Source organism: Staurois parvus, unplaced genomic scaffold (genome assembly GCF_062004578.1).
Source record: "Staurois parvus isolate SC_StPar_1 unplaced genomic scaffold, SC_StPar_1.0 ptg000666l, whole genome shotgun sequence".
In the NCBI taxonomy this organism is placed as follows: Eukaryota; Metazoa; Chordata; class Amphibia; order Anura; family Ranidae; genus Staurois; species Staurois parvus.
Genome location: NW_028318462.1, coordinates 196,013 through 214,477, shown reverse-complemented (window position 1 = coordinate 214,477; position 18,465 = coordinate 196,013). Strand labels below are relative to the sequence as shown.

Below are 18,465 nucleotides of genomic sequence, written 5' to 3'. Positions count from 1 at the left end.
GCCGCATGAGGCTCTGGAGCCACGGGTTGCCGACACCCGATCTAGAGGAAGGAAGCTAAACACAACCCCCTGCCTCCATGCCTGAGCTAAAAGTAGATGGATTCCAGGAAGTAAATGCTAAATGAATCATCTGCCCTTACTCAAGATGGCTGCAGCTAGAAATGTTAGGGGGGTGTTTCTCAAAGTGATTTTTCTACAAAATAAAGCATGGAGACAAAGATGGATGGGCGAGGTTGCTATGAATAATAGAAAATAATTCAATAACGTTTTTGGTTTGTGGTGCCCAGACACAGTTAAGTTCTGTCCTAAGGATGCCTGCAAACTTTCGGGTCCAAAGCCACTTGGTAGAACCAGCGGTATGACAACAAAGATATTTTAGCTGTCTGTATAGGTAGTTCTGACTATCACTCTAAGAGGCATATTCTTTCTTGACCACCAATGTTAGGGACATTCTCCTTACTGACCCCTGATTTTTACCAGTCATTCCCTGAGCCTTCTAAATAATTTCTAGGGTTTCTTTGGGGTAAAAAGGTTGGGAAAGGCTGCTATAGAGTGTCACTTGACTGACAGCTCTGAGTACGTTGGGGCTGCTGACATCAGATCCAAGATGGCAGTGTCCAGCTTTAGGCAGGGCCATTAGAACATGGGCATAATATTTCCTTTCTGCGTACCAGGCCTATTGCCCAAGTTGCATGTTAGTGTGAATTCCTACTCCTGGCGGGAGCAATCAAAGTGTACATTGACCAGCACGTGTACAATGCCATGCCACACACCTCAACCTGCATCCTCCCTGGCTGAGCCAGGTACCACTATCAGAGACAGGTCACAAGTAACTAGAAGAGGCAAGTCCAACAAGTTTCCATTTTCATGGCAGACAACGTCAGGGCATACGGCTTCAGGGCAAACAGCTTCTCACCAGTTCTGGTAGCAGTTGTGGTCACTTTCCCTAAGTTGAGCTCTCTCCCTGTCCTGCTCACAATTCCAGTCCTATCTGGGGTATCAGGATCTCTCCAAGTATTCCTTAGCTGCGGAATACCAATCACTGGGAACTCAAATTTGCAGAAAGTGCCCCTCCAAGTCCCATGGTGGCAAGCTACGAAGTACAACTGCTGTCCTCTTAGGGTCCACGTACACTGCTAGCTGATAAACTGGAGCTGTTCTGCGTTTTTTTCAGCAGCCCCTGAACTCTCCCTAATGCTTTCCTATGTGTCCATGTACACATCGTCGTTTACAGGCAGTTGAGTTTACAGTCGTTTTTTTGAACACACCAAACTTGCGTTCAGGAGTAGACTTTACCGGCGCTTCAAACGTCAAACGTTTGTAAACACGTGTAAACGCGGTTAACTGCATTTATAAGCATTTGCGTTTAGAAGCGTTTTTTAACTGTTCCATGTCCAGATGCTGTCCAGAGCCTTTTTTCATCATCAGAAATGCATGCAAAGCGTTTTCCAGGTACTCAAATGGACCCAGTACACCAGAGCAGTCAGTTACAGGTTTCACGTGAAGGAAAAAATGTTAGAACGTGCCGCTTTATGCTCATGATGGGATCTATAGTGAATACAACCAGAAAAGACAGGTCATCTCAACACATACTGCTCTCTCTGCTTCTGCTCTCTCTATTTCTCTCAAAATGTCTGAAATAGTTAATTACTGGGCATTTTGGAAGGTCTCCTGAGGATATCTTTTAACATCGCTTCTAGACACAAACGCAATATGCAAACCCAGCTAAACTGACATTTTTAACCTACGTTTTCCAGCAGTTTCCATCATTCAGAAGAGTTTTCCAAACATCCCTTGTACATGAGCCCTTAGACTCCCTGCCTGTACACTTTGGGGGAAGGGGCCACCTAATGGCCAAACTGGGAATTGTACTAACACGCCCTTACACAGCAACAGGGTTTTTGGATGTCTACATAAGGGTAACTTTTACAGGCCTAAAATACATCAAATACACATATAACATTATGGGAAGATGTTTGTTGAAACGAATGGTCTGTTGACAGGGTCACTTCAAGGATAACACCTGCTTTAATTTAGTAAGCATGGTTTCTTGAGGACAACTTCCCTCCTGTGCCATCACTTGTACCTCTCATATTAGATTAGTTTTATCATTAAGAAGAGCCTTTGAAGGTCAAGTGCAGGAGGTATATTTACTGCCCTGCCAGGTAGTGTCTATGCCTGTCCATGTCTAAGGCATATATTCAGTTTGTACATAGTTCTAATAACCATACATCAACAGCGGGTAGGAGGTCAGAGCTGCTAGAGTGGGATCAGAGGAAATTGGTTTGTTTAAGTACAGCTGATCTCAAGAAATGTTTACAGGAACTGCTGGAGGAAAAAAAAAGCATTTAAAATGCAAAAAGCTGCATTGTGTAAATCAAATTTACAGTGTGGTTCTTACACAGCTCTCGGAATGGCTGAAGTATGCAGACTGAAATGACTTAAAGCGGTACTAAACCCATAAATGTATTATAACGCATCTTACCAATTCTTAGATGTGATGGCTGCATTTGTTTTCTTTTTTAGGCTTTATTTTCCTTTATTTTCACATGGTGGTTCAAGCCAACAAGTCTGTTATTTTTCAATTTCTTTTAAAAGACCAGCAAAAGTGACAGTTCGAGGGAGGATCATTTAACACAGGGGTGCTTACAATGATCAGCTTTTACCAATTTGTATAAAACCTTTAACCCAAAAGAAAAAAAATAACTGTTGCTGTAACTGCTTAACCACTTCCCGTCTGGCTCGTGTATATAAACGACCAAACGGGAGCAGTGCAGGGTCGGGTTTATAAATGTCCTCCCCGCTCCCTGCTTGTGCACGCTCCCTGGGATCACGCAGCACAGCGATCCGGTGCCCACTGTGTCCTCCTGACACAGTGGAACATCAATTGTACGGGACCTCTGTGTGAGGTCCCAATCACATGATCACTGATTGGCCAATCAGTGATCACATGAAGAGTAGTAAGCAAGAAGTCACTTCTGACATCATTACTACATGTGAAATCTGTGAATGATCACAGAAATCACATGGTACAAGGCTAGTCACAGCAGCCTTGTACCATGTGACAGGCTGTGACCAATCACAGCTCTCACAGTATTTCTCAATGGCTGCAAGAATGCAGCCAGAGAGGAGACATGATTGCTTATATAACCTTTATGGGTGTAAAAACAATGTGTATAAAAAAAAAAAAATCTTCATCACCCCCCACAAGTAGTACAGTGTCACTATGGTGACACTATACTGCTAGGGTGAGAGTATGTAAAAAAAAAAACAAATAATAGTATAAAAAAAAATAAAAATGTAAAAAACATTTAGAAAAATTATAATTTTTAGTTATAAACTAATTTGGTTGTTTTTTTTTACTAAAAAGATAACTGAATACATTTTGGCCAAGATTTATGAAGAAAGATTATTTATTTGCAAACTTTTATAAGAAAAAAACTTTTTTTTCAAAATTTTTGGACTTTCATTTATATAGCAAAAAAAAAAATTCCCAGCGGTGAATAAATACCAGCAAAATAAAGGTTTTATGTGTCTCAAAAAAATGTTAAATAATTCATATGGGTACGGTGTTGCATGACGCGCAATTGACATTTAAATTGTGATAGCACTGAAAGCTGAAAATTGGCCTGGACAGGAAGGGGGTAAAAGTGTCCGGACTTGAAGTGGTAAAAAAGTGGTAGCAGGAGTTCAGGTTTAGTTTGTTAGTCAAGTCCATTTAAATCTGCTAAAGAATCTAATACGGTCTTCTTCATAGTCTGACAACGTGGCTGTGCAAAGGTGTCTCCATTGTTCCTTCATCCACAGAGGAGACATCCTATGACAGGAAGTGTGTTACTGGCTGGGTCACCAGGTGAAAAAAAAGGAATAAAAGCTTAAAAAAACTAATGCAACCACCACATTTAAGGATTGGTAAGCAGCAGTGTAGTACATTGTTGTTTCTGAGTTCAATACGCTGTACTGCACTACCTTACAGTACTGCAATTACCAGATCACCTGGTTAAGACGGGACACCAGATAGGAAACGGATCATCTACACTAGACTCCTGGTAGATGTGTGTGTTAGAGAAGAACTTCAGGAATAATTTACAGAAAGCACTTGATTTATTCATTATTATCTTTGTGTTACCCTTGTACATTCATAATTTATTTTGTGTTCCTGATGCAGTTTTATGCTAGGTTCACACCTATGCAGGTTGCGTTTGACACGTTTCTGCATTGTGCTTTGCGTTGCATTTTTTATGCGTTTTGCGAGGGGGGGGGTCATTTTTGTTATTTTTCTTGTTGCTAGGCAGATTTAAAATGCAAAACACATCAAAAACCCACTACATGTATGTTGCAAGCTCTGTTAGATGCAGAGTTACCGATTTCAGCTCCTGAGGAAAATGGTGGAGGGCAAAGGAGCTTTGAAAGCTTGAGCTGCTGATGACTTTTCCATGGATATGGCTTCTTGCAAAGCTTGAAAGATGCAGAGTAGCGGCTTTCAGCCATTAAGGACTCCAAGTGGCAGAAAAAGCCTAGAGAAGAGTGCCCCGTGTGAGGATCGAACTCACGACCTTCAGATTATGAGACTGACGCGCTACCTACTGCGCTAACAAGGCTGAGTGCCAAAGGGTGTGCACTTGTCTCAGCTGCAGCATTTCCATTGAAGCCTATAGAATCAAAAACGCAACTTTTTGCATTAAAAAAAGGCCCTGACCCTTTCCAAAAAACGCACGGGGTGAAAACACGGAGATGTGAACCTGTCCCATAGGAAATCATGTTAAATATACTGTACTGCATTTATGCAAAACGCTGTGGAAAACGCTTAGGTGGGAACCTGGGGTTACAGGCTCTGCAACAAACATTGACTGAGAATGCAATAAAAGCAAATGCAGCATGTTTTTTCTTAGCCAATCCTGTGTGTTGCCCATGCAGGACTTTAGAACAGATGAACATTTCTACTGAAATATGTCCCTTGTGCTCATTTTTTTAGTGTATTGTGGGCACTAACAGCTCTTCGCCCACAAAGGTAGGTACAGCAGGGACCAGGGGAAGGGGGAGGTGTAGGGTGTTTGCTCATTCATTTTTTTTTTCCTTGGGGAACTAACCCTTTAAGTGTACTAAAGCCCCAGGACTGCTTTTAGAGGAAACATTGAGATTTTTCTATACCTTTAGCTGCCTGGATATACTTTTCATTTTGTACTATAGGTTACCTCTGCTTAAACTGATTGTAAATGCTCACATTTTCTAAAAATAACAAACATGTCATACTTACTTGCTCTGTGCAATGGTTTTGCACAGAGTAGCCATGATCCTCCTCTTCTTGGCTACTACGTCGGTGCTCCTGGCTCACCCCCCCCCGGCCCACTGAGTGCCCTGATAGCAAGCTGCTTGCTCTTGGGGCACTCATGAAGGCTCGCTACCAAGCCCCGCCCTGTGTGTCCATTGACACACAGAGTGTGGCTTGGCCCTGCCCCTTGCTCCCTCCTCACTGGCTGCGATTGAAAGCAGCAGGAGCCAATGGCGGGAGCCTCTGCTCTCGTGCACATTTCTGGATTGAGATTGGGTTTAGGTAATTATAAGGGGGAGTGATGCAAGCAGAAGGTTCATTACCTTCATGAAGAGAATGTATTAAAGTAAAAAACCTTTTAAAACAATTTAACCCCTTCCCGCTGCTGCTTCCTGGCCAGGGGCGGACTGATAACTCATGGGGCCCCCGGGCAATAGGGGATCATGGGGCCCCTGTGTCCTTGCCCAAACTCAAAAAAGCCTATGAGAAAGGTACCAGGGGTATCTCATGGGGCCCCCTACTGACCTCGGGCCCTCGGGCAGTGCCTGAGTTTCCAAATGGTCAGTCTGCCCCTGTTCCTGGCCCTACATGAGGATCTAAATGCCGGGAGGCGGTCGCACAACCAGAAAGCTCCCAATTGCAGGTATGCATCAGGAGTTTTCCGGTACCCGATGGTTACTGTGCCGGGAGCACACCCTCGACAAAGTAAAGTGTTTACCTAGGGCTTCATATATGTGTCTGCTCAGTGTTAAAGCCCACCTCCGAGAGGCTACATATATGCGCCAGGTCAGTGGGAAGTAGTCAAGGTTAAGGTTTTTTCCTATCCTTTGCTCTGTTTGAATTGCCCAAGTTTGTAGCAGGTTTACTTTAAGACATCTGCACCCTGATACCCTGCCCTAATACTTACAATGGCAGTAGATAGGCTGCTTTCACATCAATTACTTTTTCTTCTGCTTTTGCATTTAAAAAAGCAGAAGCAAATGTGTGACCGTGTATTCCTATGGAACTCTTCACACTGATCCATTGCAGGTTCTTGTTTGCTGCATTTTTGGTGCAAGTTTGGTGCTGTAACAAAATTGCACCAAAAACATACCTCCCCATTGAATAAATGGAAAATTCGGCAAAAAACAGATAAAAAATGCACCCACGGTGTGTTTTTGGTGTGTTTTTGGGTCATATGTCCTGTAAAAAATACAGTAAAAATACAGCAAAAATTCAGCAAAAACACAGTAAAAAAGAGGAAAAACATGGAAAAAAATGCTAGGATCAGTGTGAAAGTAGCTCAAAAGGGTTAAAGACACTCTGTTAAAAAAAATCCCCCTGTACAAAAACACTACTGCTGACTAGTTCTGTGCTCCAGTCTTTTCTAACTTTCAAACACATTTTTGGTGTGTTTGTTAACCTGCATTTCTCTCTGCGTAGTGTGGTTCATCCCATTGCATCAATAGTGCATTAGCCTTTCCCTTCAGCTCCCGGATGTGTCTGCTGCTGTAGATTCATATGGACTTACTAGCTTTGCAAGAGCATGAAGATTTAACAGAAATGACCAAACCACAGCTATTAGGGTTCAGGTAGGGGAAGGGTTAATAGCTGGGGTCAGTTTAAGAGCAAAGTTTGGATTAGATCAGGGATTCAGTAATATATGGAGAAAGGGGCGGACTGACAATTCATGGGGCCCCCGGGCAATAGGGGATCAGGGGGCCCCTGTGTCCTTGCCCAAACTCAAAAAAGCCTATGAAAAAGGTACCAGAGGCATCTCATGGGGCCCCCTACTGACCCCGGACCCTCGAGCAGTGCCTGAGTTTCCAAATGGTCAGTCCGCCCCTGTATGGAGGTCACTCTGTATTATATGATGTTTTTCTGCTGAAAGTTCCTCATCAAGAATAACACAATGTCCTCCTGATGCCAAACACTAATTGAGTCTTGGCTAGTAGTAATTAGTTATATTCAGCTGCACTTGTTCTATAAAGTCAAAGACATTTTGTAGCTTCTCCAATTCAGTTCTAATGAGTGTCAGGTTAGATACCCCTGCATTTATATCCACACAGGGAGCACCGACACCTTAATCCAATCATTACAGAATGTGTAGATGGTGATTGTCCAAGAACAGGGTGGGAAGCATGGAAGATGTGCAACCACCCTGTACTAGTTACATAATCCCATCCTTGGTGTTAGGAAGTGTAGATAAGTGTTATCTCCTAAATCTACATGGCTAAGGGTGTGAATTATTGTCAAATAGCTGGGTTGGAGGTGTTAAAATGGCATTGTATATGGAAGACAGATGGTGTTGAAAGCCCCCACATCTGTTCAACCATTCTAACGCCTCTACCTTGGCAATCTGACAACAATTTATATCTTTAGCTAAATAAAAGTCCAGGGCACCCAGCTGAAAATGTGGGTCACCTTCTGTGGGTGTCTGATGCTTGTTACTTCCCCATTCCCAGTTATAGTTATGAGTCCATCCCTTTTGAAAACAGGGGGACAAATTGTGTTTCATATTGAATCAATACAGGACTGGAGATTTACCTGAGAACCAGGCTGATCCTATATTTTACAGGCAACCATATTCCTGCATAATCTGTGTGGATATAAATGTTGGGGTATATTCCTGACACCCATGAGAATTGAAAACATGGCTACAAAGCTACAAAATGTCCTTAGAACTGAAGACATGGCTACAAAATGTCCTTAGAACTGAAGACGTGGCTACAAAGCTACAAAATGTCCTTAGAACTGAAGACATGGCTACAAAGCTACAAAATGTCCTTAGAACTGAAGACATGGCTACAAAATGTCCTTAGAACTGAAGACGTGGCTACAAAGCTACAAAATGTCCTTAGAACTGAAGACATGGCTACAAAGCTACAAAATGTCCTTAGAACTGAAGACGTGGCTACAAAATGTCCTTAGAACTGAAGACGTGGCTACAAAGCTACATAATGTCCTGAACATTAAAGTACAAGTCTAGTTGAATGTGACCTAATACAAATAGCTATACCAATGGCTTGGATAAATGAGAACCTTCGCAGACATAATTAAAGTGGTTGTAAACTCTTACATATACCCAGTGAAGTGATTGGCCTCAGGTGATACACAGAGATGAAACAAATCCTCCTACATACGTTGTACCTGTCTATCTGCAGTATTCTCCTCTAGGTTCAAAGTCCAGAATTCATAAATCTTGTCTGAGAGTTCAGAAAACAGGAGGCGGAAAGCTGAAATTACACACTGCAGAGCTCAGTGAGGAGAGTCTGAGAGCTGATTGGAGAGAAGAGACACACACCCCTCCACACAAGAACAGAGCTGAGGCTGTCAATCTGCTGGAGGTCCCTCCCCTGTCACCTTTTTTCTCTTGGTGTCAGGAAAACTTGTCAGAAGTGATTCATGCTGATAGCAGAGGAGCAAAGCATCAGGCAGAAATGACACTTAGTGCTCTTAAATGAGACAAGTACACACTATACTGTAGAGAGATATGTTTTTTTCATATTTCAGTTCTGAGATTTACAACCATTTTAAGTCTTGTGGTGTAAACTTTTATGACAGCTGTACAACTGTGTATGTGCCTTGCATGTTAACATGGGGCAAAATGTGATGTGTATGTGCTTTGCTGTGTATTGCCATTAATTGTTAACAGCATCCAAATATTATACATGGTGTGCATAATACGGAATACATGCATATTGTAGCATAGTTCTTGGTAGTCAGATGTACGTTGAGGGTCCAAATAAATATAAGCATGTCAATGCATAAGTAGAAGAATTCCAGGTGTGGATTTTATTACTTAGTTACATTGGTCCAGCTTGGATCAATGTAACTATGTATGTACCATGCCTGTGGTGTCCATCTAGAAGATGGACACCATACCTGTGGTGTCCATCTAGAAGATGGAAATCACTCTAATAGACACTGCTATTCCAGTGATCTCCACTAGCTTCCTGGTCCTGTCCTGAGCAGATGACCTACTGCATTCTGAACACAGGAGGAGGGACTTTCAGCAAGGGCACCATACAGAGATCGCTTCATATTCTCTCAATGAATGCAAAGCATTCTCTTATTGGAAGAGAAGGAGAGGCAGGGCAGTCATGTTCTCCATGCAGTCATGTTCTACATTCAGGCAATCTCTGAATGTTCACAATACATCAGGCAGGCCGCTCAGCACAGGACCAAGAAGCTGGTGGAGATAACTGGAGTAGTGGTGCCTACAACAGTGATTTCTGGCTTCTAGAGCCCTGGTGACCAACCTGCCATCTGAGGGCCGCATGCGTCCCTTTGGTTTATGACGTGCGGGGCCTCAGACCTCAGCAGTCTGTAGTGGGAACATTGATTAGGGTAAAAGCATCGATCTCTACCAGCCTCATGTAACATATTCCCAGTTTCATATTGTCTTCTGCAGCCATCCCCAGCCAAAATGTATCCTGTCCACACTCCCTGACCTTCATTTCCTCTACTAGGTCTAGTCTTTGACAGTCCACTCAAGCATTATATACATTGATCAATATGTGCGGCCCTTTGGTGGTGCCAGGGGCTGCATTTGAGGCCCCCTTTAGCTCATAAGTTGACAACCACTGGTCTAGAGGGATCCCACAGCTATGGTATATGTATAGTTACATTGATCTAAACTGGGCCAATGTAATTACGTAAAAATATTCATACCTGGAATTTTTCTTTAACCCTTATGTCTTTGTGCTTTTTTGCACAAATCTAGATCCACAGTCATGCTGGAACATAGCAAGGCCTTCCAAAAACTGTTGTGACAGGTTAGACATGCACAATTGTCTGAAATGTCTTGTATGCTATTATCCACTTCACTGGAAGTCCACAAATTTGGAGGGTTGCCCACATGCATTTGTCCATATAGTGTCTGTATTACTGAATTTTAGTTTTCCCTGGAGCTCTCCTTTACTGGACTGAAATGTTACCTTGTCAGTGCTGGACTGCAAGACACAAAATCACCAACTTGTCCGTAGGTGGCGCCGTTGCTCTACCTTCTGCATTACACAATAGCATGTTTGTTAAATATCTATTGATTGATGCAGTTTAATTGGGCCTGTGTAGAGAGGATTAGGGAAAATGAGCTTGTGCATCAAACGTCATGAAAGAAACAGTTTCATAAATCAAAAACCAGAATGACTGAAATTTAACAAGCGGCGGCACACTGAATGCCTCCAAAATGATGTTTTAAAGCGTCTATCATTACAATTTTTTTTTCTTTTTTAAATCTGACATGTAGCGCGGGACACGGATGATACATTTTAAAAGCTTTTTATATTGCTTTTACACAGAGTGCACATCCTGCTTTTAAATAATTTCAGTTATGACAAGCTGAGCCAGAAGTGTGACTACCTATGCGCTGACATGTTGATTGCTTTTATCCAGTTCACTTCCAATATGACCCGACGGTAAGAGCGTGGTCATGCTGTGACAGAGCGAATAACACATTCAACGCACCTTTATAGAAAGATAAATGAAAATCTTTTTATATAAAGGACAGATCAGCCACATCCCTGATGGTGGACGTTATATGCCGGAAGACTTTGTAAAGGGAATACTTACTGTCTTAAAAGCAATAGAGGAAATCAGTGAACTGTTAACTGGTAAATTCTGCAACTGTGCTAAAGTAAGTAAATCTGATCAAATTACCTTAAAGTTTAATTCCACCATTTAGGATCATGTTGTCCCCTTATTTAGGGTGCAACAAGTAACCTGGTGCAAATGAGACCTCCCCACCCCCAAACTGCAACAGCGTGTGGGGTTCTTATACCCCATGGAAGCTGTCACTTTTGAAATTCACATGGCTGTGCCGGGGTAACTGAACTCAGATCCTTCGTGCCAGGATGACTGAACTTCTCCATGCACAGAAATGACGTCATCCCATGATGGCCAGTGAAAGACCTGAAAGAAGCCTGGTAGAAGATGGTAGAAGAAGACTTTGGTTCTGCTTTAAAGTCTGTACCTCTAAATGGACAATGAGCTGGAGGAAGAGCCTGCAGGAGCCTATGTATTGCACTTGCCATCCAATGATCATGGCCACAGCATGGCACCTGGAAAAAGGCAGGTAGAAGATGCTGCTGAGGGACTTCAGGCTGCTGAAAGAGAAGTAAGTATTGCAGACTTTGGTTCTGCTTTAATGTCTGTACCTCTGTATGGACAAGAAGCTAGAAAAAGAGCCTGCAGAGCCAATGCATTGCACCCCCATCCAATTATTATGGCCACAGCCCAGCACCTGGAAGAAGTCTGGTAGACGATGGTGGCTCTGATTAGGGAAGCCAGGCTGTTGAAGGAGAGGTAAGTATTGCAGACTTTGGTTCTGCTTTAAAGTCCGTACCTCTAAATGGACAAGGAGCTGGAAGAAGAGCCTGTGTATTGCACCTGCAATCCAATGATCATGGCCACGGCATGGCACCTGGAAAAAGGCAGGTAGAAGATGCTGGTGAGGGACTTCAGGCTGTTGAAAGAGAGGTAAGTATTGCAGACTCTGGCTTTGCTTTAATGTCCGTACCAGGGGCGGACTGACCATTTGGAAACACGGGCACTGCCCGAGGGCCCAGGGTCAGTAGGGGGCCCCATGAGATGCCACTGGTATCTTTTTCATAGGCTTTTTTGAGTTTGGGCAAGGACACAGGGGCCCCATGATCCCTTATTGCCCGGGGGCCCCATGAGTTGTCAGTCCGCCCCTGGTCCATACCTAGTATGGACAGAAGCCCAAAAAAAAGAACCTACAGGGCCTATGCATTGCACCCACCATCCAGCACCCACAGCCCAGCACCCGGAAGAAGCCAGGTAGAAGATGCTGATACTAGTGAAGGAAGTCATGCTGTTGAAGAAGAGGTAGGCATTGTGGACTTTGGTTCCTCTTTAAAGTCCATACCTCTGTATGGACAAAGAGCAAAAGGAAAAGTCTGCAGGAGCCTGTGCATTGCACTCGCCATCCAGTGATCGAGGCTACAGCCTGGCACCTGGAAGAAGCCAGGTAGAACATGCTGGTTTTGGTGAGGAAAGTTGGGTTGTTGAAGAAGACGTAAATATTGTGGACTTTAGTTCTGCTTTAAGGACCATGCCTCTATATTAACAAATTGTTGGAGGACGAGTACGCAGAAGCTTTTGCATTGCATCATCCATCCAATGATCGCAACCACAGCCCAGCACCTGGAAAAAACCAGGTAGAAGATACTGATGCTGGTGAGGGAAGTCGGGCTGTTTAAGGAGAGGTAAGTATTGTGGACTTTAGTTCCAATTTAAATTAGGTACCTCTGTATGGACAAGGAGCTGGAAGAAAAGCCTGCAGAAGCCTGTGCATTGCACCCACCATCCAATGATCGCGACCACTGTCCGGCACCTGGAAGAAGCCAGGAAGAAGATGCCAGCACTGGCGAGGGAAGTTGGGCTGTTAAAAGAGAGGTAAGTATTGTGGACTTTGGTTCTGCTTTAAAGTTCATGCCTCTGTATGGACAAAGAGCAAAAGGAAAAGTCTGTAGGAGCCTATGCATTGCACACCCAACCATTGATCACAGCAGCAATGTTTTTCAGGCTAATTTGTAAAACAATTATTTAAAAATAGTAAATGCACATTTTTCACCTTCAAATACAGTATATGTCCATTTAATATTTGTTTCCTAACAGGTGGACTAAAGCTGGTAATACACTAGTAGAATTTTATTTGAAAATTTTTGTTTTAAGAATGTTTATTCGTTATTGGGTTTCAAATTGTCGTTTGTTTTCGACCACAGTGATGTGAAAATTCAAAGAAGCAGAATGTGAAATATTTCTTGAATGGACAAATTTCTAACAGTGAATAAAGTTTTCATTTGGGAAAGTCCATTTTTCTCTAAAATCAATTATTAAACGCTACACACCAGGGAACTAGCAAAATAATCCCTTTCATTGGGACTGCACCTGCACTGCAGAGATTATTTGCTCATTTAGGTCTAAGGGAATGATGAAAGTAGATTTGCCTACCTGATCCTCTGCTACTTTGTGCCGGTAGACCGGTTCCTGCATCCTCTTCTCCCCCATGTTCTAGTGGTCCAGGGTCCACAGCCCTCCATTGGATATTTTGCTACTGAGTGACTGCTACTGTAAATGACTTGTCAAATGTTTAGGTGTCTTTATTTTTAGGTTACATGTTTTTATTTGTGAATGAGTGGGTACTATGTAGTCATACACATGGGGGTGGGCAATATCTAGGGTGCCCCTTATTTTTAAAGGAGTTTCCATATTCTAACAAGCCCCCTGTCTGCAGACCCCCACAACCACCTGCCAGTGTTGAAGGAAAGAGGCCCTTGTCCTCATAAACATGGGGACAAGGAGCTTTGCCAGGGGGGACATCTGCTGAGAGCTTGTGTCCTGGTATGGTTCAGGAGGAAGGGGAGACCATGCTCACCCAACCCCACCCTCTCCTGACCAGCCAGGCTGCATGCCTAGATTAATGGTCTGGTATGGATTGTTAGGGGAACTGTATACATTTTTTTTTGCCGTGAGGTACTCTCCTAAACTCTATACTAGGCTCAAAGGGTCTGCTATGTACACTGCTCAAAAGAATTAAAGGAACACTTTGAAAACACAACAGATCACAATGGGGAAAAATCTCATGCTGGATATCTATACTGATATGGACTGGGTAATGTGTTAGGAATATAAGGATGCCCCATCGTTTGATGAAAATGAAAATTATCAACCTACAGAGGTCTTAATTCAAAGACACCCCGAAAATCAAAGTGAAAATATCATGTAGCAGGCTAGTCCATTTTGCTGAAATTGTATTGCAGCAACTCAAAATGGTACTTATAGTTTGTATGGCCCCCACGTGCTTCTATGCATGCCTGACAACATCAGGGCATGCTTCTAATGAGACGATGGATGGTGTCCTGGGTATTTCCTCTGGACCAGGGCATCACTGATCTCCTGGACAGTCTGAGGTGCAACCTGGTGGTGTTGATGAACTGAAACATGATATCCCAGTGGTGTTCTATTGGATTTTGGTCAGGTGAGCCTGGGGGCCATTCAATGGTATCAATTCCTTCATCCTCCAGGAACTGCCTGCACATGAGGCTGGGTACCAGGAGGAACCCAGGACCCACTGCACCAGCGTAGGATCTGACAATGGGTCCAAGGATTTCATCCTGATACCTAATGGCAGTCAGGGTGCCATTGTCTAGCCTGTAGAGGTCTGTGTGTCCCTCCATGGATATGCCTCCCCAGACCATCACTGACCCACCATCAAATCGGTCATGCTGAACGATGTTACAGACAGCATAACATTCTCCATGGCTTCTCCAGACCCTTTCATGTCTGTCACATGTGCTGAGGGTGAACCTGCTCTCATCTGTGAAAAGCACAGGGGGCCACTGGCAGACCTGCCAATTCTGGTGTTCAATGGCAAATGCCAATCCAGCTCTATGATGCCACTAGAGGACGTCGGGCCCTCAGGCCACCTTTATGAAGTCTGTTTCTAATTGTTTGGTCAGAGACATGCACACCAGTGGCCTGCTGGAGATCATTTTGTAGGGCTCTGGCAGTGCTCATCCTGTTCCTTCTTGCACAAATGAGCAGATACCGGTCCTGCTGTTGGGTTAAGGACCTTCTACGGCCATGTCCAGCTCTCCAACAGTAACTGCCTGTCTCCTGGAATCTCCTCCATGCTCTTGAGACTGTGCTGGGAGACACAGCAGACCTTCTGGCAATGGTTCGTATTGATTTGCCATCTTGGAGCAGTTGGGCTTTCTGTGCAACCTCTGTAGGGTCTAGGTATCTCATGCTATCAGTAGTGACATTGACCCTAGCCAAGTGCAAAACTAGTGAAAAAACAGTCAGAAAAGATGAGTAGGGAAAAAAATATCAGTGTCCACCACCTGTACAACCATTCCTGATTTTGGGGTCGTCTCATTGTTGCCCATCTAGTCCACCTGTTGTTAATTTCATTAATACCAAAGCAGCTGAAACTCATTAACAACCCCCTCTGCTACTTAACTGACCAGATCAATTTCCCTGGAGTTTCATTGACTTGATGCTGTACTCTGATTAAAAAGTGTTCCTTTAATTTTTTTGAGCAGTGTATTTTAGGGGAAACAATACACAACTTTTTTTTATTCTTGCTGTAAAAAGTGTTACAGCAAAAATGGCATTTTTTAAAAGAAAGAAGCCGGGAATGAAATGTCATTTGCCAGCAATTTTAAACACTTCTTTTTGGTCTAGGATCCTGATGTCATCAAGGCCAAAGCAGGGTCCATAGCCGTGTTGATACTGAGGGATAGTCCACCTCTTCAGCTTAGGGGAGGACCACCTGTCGGGGGACACCTCCCCTAGACAAAACATGCTATTAACTCTTGCAGTGTGGCTGCAACCTAATTTTACATTTTCCCACGACTAGGCTTTATGGAGTGCATTGAATGTACTGAGAATATTCATTTGAACATTCTACAAAAATCTACTAATGTATGGTCAGATTTAGCCTTTAAAGCCCAACTGAATTTTCAGTTTCTATCTGCTACATACATTCTAGGTGCATCAGAGTTAAAGGTGTGCAAAGTCAAGTAGTTAGCTTTCTTTAGAAGGCAGCCACAGCCACTGGTTTTAAATACTTCCAGTTATAACAAGCTGAGCCAGAAGTGAGAATGTCTATGCACTGACATGTTGATTGCTTTTATCCAGCTCACTTACAATATGACCCGATGGTAAGAGCGTGGTCATGCTGTGACAGAGCCGAGAACACATTCAACGCACCTTTATAGAAAGATAAATGAAAAGCTTTTTATATAAAGGACAGATCAGCCACATCCCTAATGGAGGGAGCTATATGCCAAAAGGCTTTGTAAAGGGAATATTACTCAGAGCTCCTGAAGCAGCCAGAGCATTTTTATTAGTACTTTTTTTCCTTTGCTTTGACCGCAGGTATATTGTTTCCTATGGACCCATATATACGGCTGCATAAAGAGCAGTTAACCTGTGCTGCTTTCAGAGCTGTAAATAAAAAAGATCTGATGTCCTGAGTACGAACTGTATTTTGCATTGTACGCATGTAGGTGTTTGTGCTAATGTTTACATGCATACCGCATTTATCACAGATGTACCTTGTTGGATTAAAAGAGACGTCTGCGTCCTAGCAAAGGAGGAAGTTAGGTGGTAATGGCCACCTGCATCATAGAAATAGGGGATGTGGCCTATCAACTGTGGATACTAGACAGTAATGGCCACCTGGGTCTTAGTAACAGAGAAAACTAGGTAGCAACCAGGGCGGACCAGGGACGGACTGACCATTTGGAAACTCGGGCACTGCCCAAGGGCCTGGGGTCAGTAGGGGGCCCCATTAGATACCCCTGGTACCTTTTTTATAGGCTTTTTTGAGTTTGGGCAAGTACACAGGGGCCCCATGATCCCCTATTGCCCGGGGGCCCCATGAGTTGTCAGTCCGCCCCTGGGGAGGACTGACCATCTGGAAACTCGGGCACTGCCGGAGAGCCCGAGGTCAGTAGGGGGCCCCATGAGATGCCCCTGGTACCTTTTTCATAGGCTCTTTTGAGTTTGGGCAAGGACACAGGGGCCCCATGAAGCCCTATTGCCCGGGGGCCCCCATGAGTTGTCAGTCCGCCCCTGGTAGCAACAGCCTCCTGAGTTCTGGTAACAGCAAAAAACTCTAGATGCCGTTGGCTGCCTGCATCTTTGCAACGAAGGAAGCTTTTCAACAATGGCCTCCTGTATCCTAAAAACAGAGGATGCTAGACAGCAATAACAGACTGCGTCCTAGCAAAAAAGGATGCTAGGTGGCAATGGCTATCTGGGTCCTAGTAACAGAGAAAACTAGGTAGCAACAACCTCCTGAGTTCCGGTAACAGCGACGAACTCTAGGTGGTGTTGTCTACCTGTATCTTTGCAACAAATGGAAGTTTTTCAGCAATGCCCTACTGTGTCATAAAAACAGAGGATGCTTGCCAGCAATAGCAGACTGCATCCTAGCAAAAAAGGATCCTAGGCAGCAATGGACATCTGGGTCCTAGTAACAGAGACTAGGCAGCAACAACCACCTGAGTTCTGGTAACAGTGAAGAACTCTAGGTGGTGTTGTCTGCCTGCATCTTGGCAATGAAAGATGTTTTTCAGCAATGCCCTCCTGTGTCCTAGAAACAGAGGAAGCTAGCCAGCAATATCAGACCGATTCCTAGCAACAAAGGATGCTCGGCAGCAATGGCCATTTGGGTCCAAGTAACAGAGAAAATTAGGTAGCAACAGCCTCCTGAGTTCTGGTAACTGCAAACAACTCTAGGTGGTGTTGTCTGCCTGCATCTTGGCAATGAAGGAAGTTTTTCAGCAATAGCAGACTGCATCCTAGCAACAAAGGATGCTAGGCAGCAATGGACATCTGGGTCCTAGTACCAGTAAACTAGGCAGCAACAGCCTCCTGAGTTCTGGCAACAGTGAAAAACTCTAGGTGGCATTGACTGCATGTACCTTGGCAATGAAGGAAACATTTCAGTGATGTCCTCCTGTGTCCTAGAAACAGAGGATGCTAGACAGAAATAGCCAACTGCATCCTAGCAACAAAGGATGCTAGACGGCAATGGCCATCTGGGTACTAGTAACAGAGGAAACTAGGTAGCAACAGCCGCCTGAGTTCTAGTAATGTGAAGAACTCTAGGTGGTATTGGCTGCCTGCATATTGGCAATGAAGGATGCTTTTCAGCAATGGCCACCTGTGTCCTAGAAACAAAGGATGCTAGACAGCAATAGCTGACTGTGTCCTAGCAACAAAGAATTCTAGGTAGCAATGGCCGCCTAACCAATGGCCAACCAATAGGCTTCAATAATGCTGTACACTTGTATCCATGTAAATGTTGCTCAGTCTTTACATGGTACAGCGAACAGAGCACTTCTTACACAGGATCTTCCAGCTAGCTTCTGTCAGCAAGATCCCACATACTAGTTGCCATATGTTATTAATATTATTATTATTGTACAGGATTTATATAGCCCCAACAGTTTGCAATCGCAATTGAGACAGTACAGTCTACAGTAACAGTACAGTACAATAAAAAAGTACATTTAAATACAATCAAATACAATAAGGTTAGGCGGGTCCTGCTCCTAAAAGTTAAAATATAAGGTGGGGCAAGTGGTGCAAAAGGTCAAAACTGTGGGGGGCGAGCTAATAGAAAAGTTAAAAGTTTAGTTGTTAGTTGGAGGCAGGATAGGCTTCCCTGAAGA

At 43.7% G+C, this 18,465-nt stretch overlaps 1 protein-coding gene and 1 non-coding gene across 2 annotated transcripts in view; both read right to left on the bottom strand.

Annotated features, from left to right (window-relative positions):
* The window catches only part of OLFM2 (olfactomedin 2), a 459,233-nt gene that overhangs the window by 285,365 nt on the left and 155,403 nt on the right, over positions 1-18,465 (bottom strand). The window lies entirely within an intron of this gene.
* On the bottom strand, positions 4,529-4,601 carry TRNAM-CAU (transfer RNA methionine (anticodon CAU)). Its single transcript has one exon. It is a non-coding gene; the product is annotated as a tRNA-Met (tRNA).